At 41.2% G+C, this 6,400-nt stretch overlaps 1 pseudogene; it reads right to left on the bottom strand.

The window, feature by feature from the left end:
* Positions 1-3,592: 3,592 nt before the first annotated feature.
* Positions 3,593-6,192, bottom strand: LOC102822036 (annotated as a pseudogene).
* Between the last annotated feature and the right edge of the window lie 208 nt (positions 6,193-6,400).

Raw genomic sequence — 6,400 nt, 5'->3', positions numbered from 1 at the left:
CAGAGGCCCGGGCCTCCCCAGTTGTGCATTACTGGTTGGAAGGCATGCAGTAAAGATTGCAGTGCATTATGGGTTGGAAGGCATGCAGTAAAGATTGCAGGGCAGTGAGTTGCTGCCTGCAGAGTCCCAAGCCTGCCCACCAGTGATGTATCCACCCTGGCTTCGAGGTGCCTCATTGTCTCCCTTCTTCTGTTTGTCTGTGTATTCTTCCGCTATCCCTATCGTCGCTGGATCTCCTCGTGAACCAAACACTCGTGAACCGAACCCCTATGTCGAGGCAGGTCCCCGACACAGTCTAGGAGTGGAGGTCCCTAGGACCATCAATGGAGAAGAGCAGAGAGCAGGACCCTACCTAGAGAAGCAGTGATGCCTGAGATGGAGGCAGAGAAAATGACATGGAGAGATGGAGCATCTGGGGTCTTTAGATCCAGAGAGGGAGAGGGACTGTGTGCTGAAGACCAGGGGGGTCTGGGGGGCAGGCTTGCAGGGTTGGTTGATGATGCATGGAGGGGATTGTAACCATGGTAAGGAAAAGATATATGATAGAATTAATGTAAAACTAAGGTTCTCCCATGTCAACTATTACATAATTCACAATAAAACATTTAAAAATTTAAAAATGTGAAAAAAAAGAGGAAATAGAGACTCAACAGACCCATAACAAGTGATGAGAATGAACCGTTGATTAAAAACCTGCTCCCAAAAAAAGTCCTGAATCAGATGGCATCACTGAGGAATTTGACAAATAATTTAGAGAATTGACATCAATCCTGTTTAAACTCTCAAAAGATAGAGAAGTAAGGCATACTCATTATAAGAAGCAATTATAACCCTGATATCCAAACCAGACAAATGCATCACAAGAAAAGAAAACTACAATCCAATATCTCTTATGACTATAAATGCAAAATTCCTTAATAAAATACTAGCAAACAAAATTGAACAGCATATTAGGAGAGTCATATAACTATGACCAAGTGGGATTTATTTGAGGAATACAAGAATGCCACATTAGAAAATCAATCAGTGTAATATATCACAACAGAAAGAAAACGAATCTCTATGGATTCAGAAAAAGCATTTCACAAAATGCAACACCCTTTCCTTTTGAAACCCCCCAAGCACATTGGAATCGAAGGAATTTTTCTCAATATAACTCATGGCATATATGAAAATCCAACAGCTAACATTATACTTAATGGAGAAAGATTGAGAGCTGTCCCCTGGAAATCAGAAATAAGACAAGAGTCCCACTCTCAACACTTCTATTAAATATTGTATTAGAAGCCCAAGCCAAAACAATAAAACTAGAAAAATAAATAAAAGATATCCATCTTGGAAAAGAAAAAGTAATATTTCTATTTGTGAACAACATAGTCTTGTATATAGAAAACCACAAAGAACCCAAAACAAAACTTCTAAAGCTATTAGAGTAAGTTAGCAGAGTTGCAGGGTAGAAGGTCAGCAACAACAAAAAAAAATCAATTAGGATGCTATACATGAACCATGAGAAATCTGAATGGAAATTAGGGAAACAATTCCCTTTAAAATAACATCAAAGAGAATAAAATATTTAGGAACTAATTAAATCAGGGATGTAAAGTACTTATACAATGAAAAGTAGAAAACACTGCTAAATGAGATTTTAAAAGATAAATAAATGGAAACATGTTCCACATTCATGAACTGGGAAGCCTGATGTTATTAAAATGTCTATACTAACCAAAGCAATTGTGATAGTTAAGGTTTTGTGCCACCTTGACTGGGCCAGGATTCTCAGTGGTTTGGCAGTTGAGATGTGGTTATCCTTGTGGTGAGATCTAATACAATGTACTTAACTCTATGATGATTGGCTATGATGTTTCCTCAGGGGTGTGGCCTGCTGGCAATATAATGAACACTCAGACAAAGCTTGCTTGCTTTCTGCTGCTTCTGGATCTTGCATCTGGCTCTTCCTCCAGTCTCCAGTTCTTTGGACTTGAACCAGTGATCTGCTTTATTATCTGCTGGCCTGCCTGCCAGATCTGCCTGCCGATCTTGGTTTATCTGACCTGGACTTGGGACTCTCCCATCTCTACAATTGTGAGCCATTTCCTTGATATAAACACATATAAGATTCACTGGTTTTGCTTCTCTAGAGATGCCAACCTAAGACAATTTGGTACCAAGAGTGGTTATAGAGAAACAAAATCATAAGGATGTGTTTTCTAAACTGGTTTTCAAATCTGGCTAATTTAAAGGTACTGATACTCTGCCTCCTCTAGTAAAGAGGATGAGGGTGTTGCTAATCCATGACATGAGGTGGCAATATTAATATGCAAAATAAATCGTGTATTGTAGAGAAGTGAAGCTCTGGGTGATTATGTGTAAGATACTTTTCTGCAAATTCATCTGTATGAGATGTTTAGACAAGCTGGTTGTTTGGTCCTACTCACAATAGAGCAAGAAAGAGATACACTGTGAGCTAATGAGTCATAGATCAAGTGCCACATAAAAAACCTCAAAGTTTCCACTTGTGCCCTGAAAGAAAGCCCAATTTCCTGTCATAGCAGAGCTCATATTGCTGAAAACTAAACCCAGAGTCTTACAGTAAAAGTGGCAAAATTACAATGCCAGTTCAACTCCCAATCTGGAATAATGCCTGATGGTAAAGTGAGGGCATAGATTGGGAAGAAATGAGATCCTGAAACATGGAATGGGGACATTTGGGCAGATAGTAAGGAAGCTGAATACATAGAGCCCATAATTCCATTGAATCACTCTTGTCAATAGTTCCACCCATCCCATCTGAAGAGATTACTCCATTATCAGTAAAAATATTATTCCCTCTGCCCGTTCTTTTTTTTTCCCCCCTTGAAAATAGATTTAATCTTATGCGAGTTAGAAATGTTCTGTGTCTCCAAAACCACTTTCAAACAAAGGTCTCTTTAAAAATGAAACATCTCTGGGGAAAGTTTTTGAAGACAGTAAAAGAAAATTTTGCATTTTTTATGTTGATTTATTAAAAGGTACATGATCAAAAATTTTTAATGCTTGACCCGTCGATGAGCTGTTCAGATCATTCATTTGGAGGGAAAGCAGGTGAGATTGGAAAAATCACAAACACTACTATGATTTGAAGTGTGAAAAAGTACTCATCTACCCATGTCAGTTAACACTGGTATAGTATGCAAAGAAAAATGCAAAGTGTTGAGAGCAAAGTGTCACTGAGCAAAGGTTAACAGTGAATCACAATAAAAAAAGGCAGACTTGACCTTCAACTGGACACTTATGGCCCAGAATGAGAAATCAACATCTTATGATCAGTAACTTACAGACAAGCTCAGTTCTCTTTCTGGCATTACAGACATTCCTACCACCCTAGCTCCCAAGTTCTAGAAAAAGATTTAAAATTAACAAACATAGAGACTGTAGAAACTTCTGATTTTGTGCCTGGGATAATGGCAACAAATCCCAATGCTCACTTGCTCCACCTGTAAGTCAGCACCCTCCTTGGAGGAGGGGAGGGGGCTTCCTCCAGGGGTCCAGCTGGCTGGAACACAGCTTCCACCCTATGCAGCACAGGAATGCAGGTTTCCTACAAAATGAGGGCCTACTTGTCCATCTTTCTGATCATATAGTTGAGGATGCCCCCATTGTGGAAATAAGTGAGCTCTACATCTGTGTCGAACCTCATGACAGTCTGAAATGTCTTCCCAGTGTCCAGCTTGACCTGGACTTTCATTTGGGGTTTGAGGCTTTCTGGAATGATGATGGTTTATTGCTCCCACCCCATGAGTTCCAGGGTTTCTGCATTCTCCCCAGGCAGGTATTCCAGGGAGATCACCCCCATTCCAACCAGGTTACTATGATGAATATGCTCATGACTCTCAGCCAGGACAGCTTTGATTCCCGAAAGCAATCCTGCCTAGTCTCAGGAGCTTCCCGAGCCGTACTCCTTGCCAGCTAGAATGATCAGGGGAAGGCTAGCCTGATGATACTGCTCAGCAGCATCAAACACATCAAGAGCTTCTCCAGAAGGCCGATGCATAGTTTGTGGTACCTGCTTGTTCAAAAATTTGTTTAGTAAGAAAATGTTGGCAAATGTTCCCCCATGCCATGATGGCATCGTTACCTCAGTGGGAGAGCTGTAGGAGTTGAACCCTCGTGGAGTTAGGCCTCTGTTAATTAAGTAGCGAGCAGCAGGGCTGTTTCTTGCAATATTTCCAGCTGGAGAAATGTGGTCAGTTGTTACTGAATCCCACAAATTTAATAGCACGTAGGCATCCACTATAGATTTAAGGGGCTGAAGATCCAAATTCATGTTTTCAAAGAATGGTGGTGATTTAATGTATATAGATTTGGGGTATGTAGATACAGCTTATTTGATGGGGCTGCTAAGCCATTCCAGCTTTCATTCACAGTCTCTATTTTCTAATAGAGACCTCATTAAACATTCCAGGGATGATATACTGATGCTCCACCACTTGGATCTCCTCTCTGGTTGGCCAGATGTCTTTCAGAAATACTTCTTGTCCTTTTGCATTTACCCCTAAAGGCTCTTTCTCGAAGTTGAGTCTGATGGTCCAAGCAATTGCATAGGCTATGACTAAGGGTGGTGAGGCTAGTTGACATGGGTGTTGGGATGGACTCTCCCTTCAAAGTTCCTGTTCCCTGACAGCACCTCAATGGCTAAAAAGTCCCCCTGTATTATGGCTTCTACCACAGGTTCAGATAAAGGTCCACTGTTGCTAATGCAGGTCACACAGCAAACTCAAGCTGAGACAGATAAGGCATGACACCACTTTCTCTCAGATAGTAGGTGAACACACCACTTCCAGGGGACAGGCTAGTTTTGATGTAAGGCTTCATGTTCAGGCCAGTGTCCACAGCTCTCTTTGCTAACAATCCTATTCCTAACATCACAGAGGAGTTACTGGTGTTTGTGCTGCTTGTAATGGCAGAAATGAACACAGAACTGTGAGCAAGGGTGAATTCACTATTATTGGTCTAGAGCTATCTGGAATCCCTTAAACACTTGCTTAGTTCCAAGGCAGCTCTCAAAGTCCTTTTTTCATGTCAGAGACATCGACTTTGTCCTGTGGCCTTTTGGGTCCACTGCAGCAAGGTTTTCTATTCTAATTCCACAACCTAGGTGAAGTCTGGGTCTTGAGAGGAGTCACTGAAATCTCAGAACATTCCTACAGCCTGAAGAAACTTTTTGATATGCTTTTCTTTTGTTTCATCACCACCTGTCTACACCAGGTACTTGACATTAACTTTGTCAACTGGAAAAAAAAGCAGCAGCTGCTCCATACTCTGGACACATATTGCCAATTGTGGTGAGATCAGCAATGGACAACTGGGCTACCCCTGGTCCAAAGAACTCGACAAATTTGCCTACTACCCCAACCTGGTGGAGATGCTTTGTAATGGTGAGCACAATGTCAGTAGATGTTACCCGAGGGTAAGGGTTGCCTATTAGCCTGTAGCCAATCACCTGGGAAAGTACCATGCTGACTGGCTGACCCAGCATGACTAATTCAGCTTCACATACCCCAACCAAGCATGCCCAAACCATCAATCATGGTAGGGTGTGAATCTGTGCCTACCAGGGTGGCTGGATAATATAGCCATCCTGATGAAATGCCACTCTTGCCAAGCATTCAAAATTCACCTGGTGGATGATTCCTGAGCAAGGGATAATCCACATGTTGTGAAAAACCTGGGAGCCACATATTAAAAATTCAAATTGTTCGTTCTTTCTTTCAAATTTTGGGTCTTGATTCTTCTGCAAACTATCTGCCCTTCTGTTGAAATCAACCTGGATGGAATGATCAATTAAAGATCAGCAGGACAGGTAGGGTTTATTTTTTCTGGGTATCTTCCTTACTTCTTCACAGCATCATGAATTACAGCAAAGTCAACCACAGCTGGCACACCCGTAAAGTCCTTGCAGGATGACACAGGCAGGCGTAAACAGCACTATGTTCTTATGCTGCATGATATTCCAGCTTAGGATATTTTCAATGTCTTTCTTTCTTTTTTTCATCAAAATCTCAGCACAGTTCCAAACAGCTGCCTCCAACAGAACTCTAATAGAAAATGGTAAGCATCTATATCTTGAGTCCTCCAATATATTCAATTGAAGAATTTATTTCCTGGTTGTACAGCATCCAAGGTTTCAGCAAGCCATTTGAATGGGTTGCTCATAATTACTGATGATTGCATGCCCAATGGATTGCACCGCGGGGCTTCTGCTACAGGCAAACCAGGAACTATGTGCCGGGCACCCCTCTGCCCCATTTTTTTTTTTTTTAGAGTTGGGAAAAAATTATTGTTTACATATATTAACACTTTTGTTTCATAAATGAGAAAGCTGACAGAGAAAGGTTGATTTGTCCAAGGCTTTTATAAATTA

The sequence above is a fragment of the Chrysochloris asiatica genome, unplaced genomic scaffold (genome assembly GCF_000296735.1).
Source record: "Chrysochloris asiatica unplaced genomic scaffold, ChrAsi1.0 scaffold00315, whole genome shotgun sequence".
Lineage (NCBI taxonomy): Eukaryota > Metazoa > Chordata > Mammalia > Afrosoricida > Chrysochloridae > Chrysochloris > Chrysochloris asiatica.
Note: the sequence above shows the minus strand (reverse complement) of the source record. Positions and strands in the feature narration are given on the sequence as shown.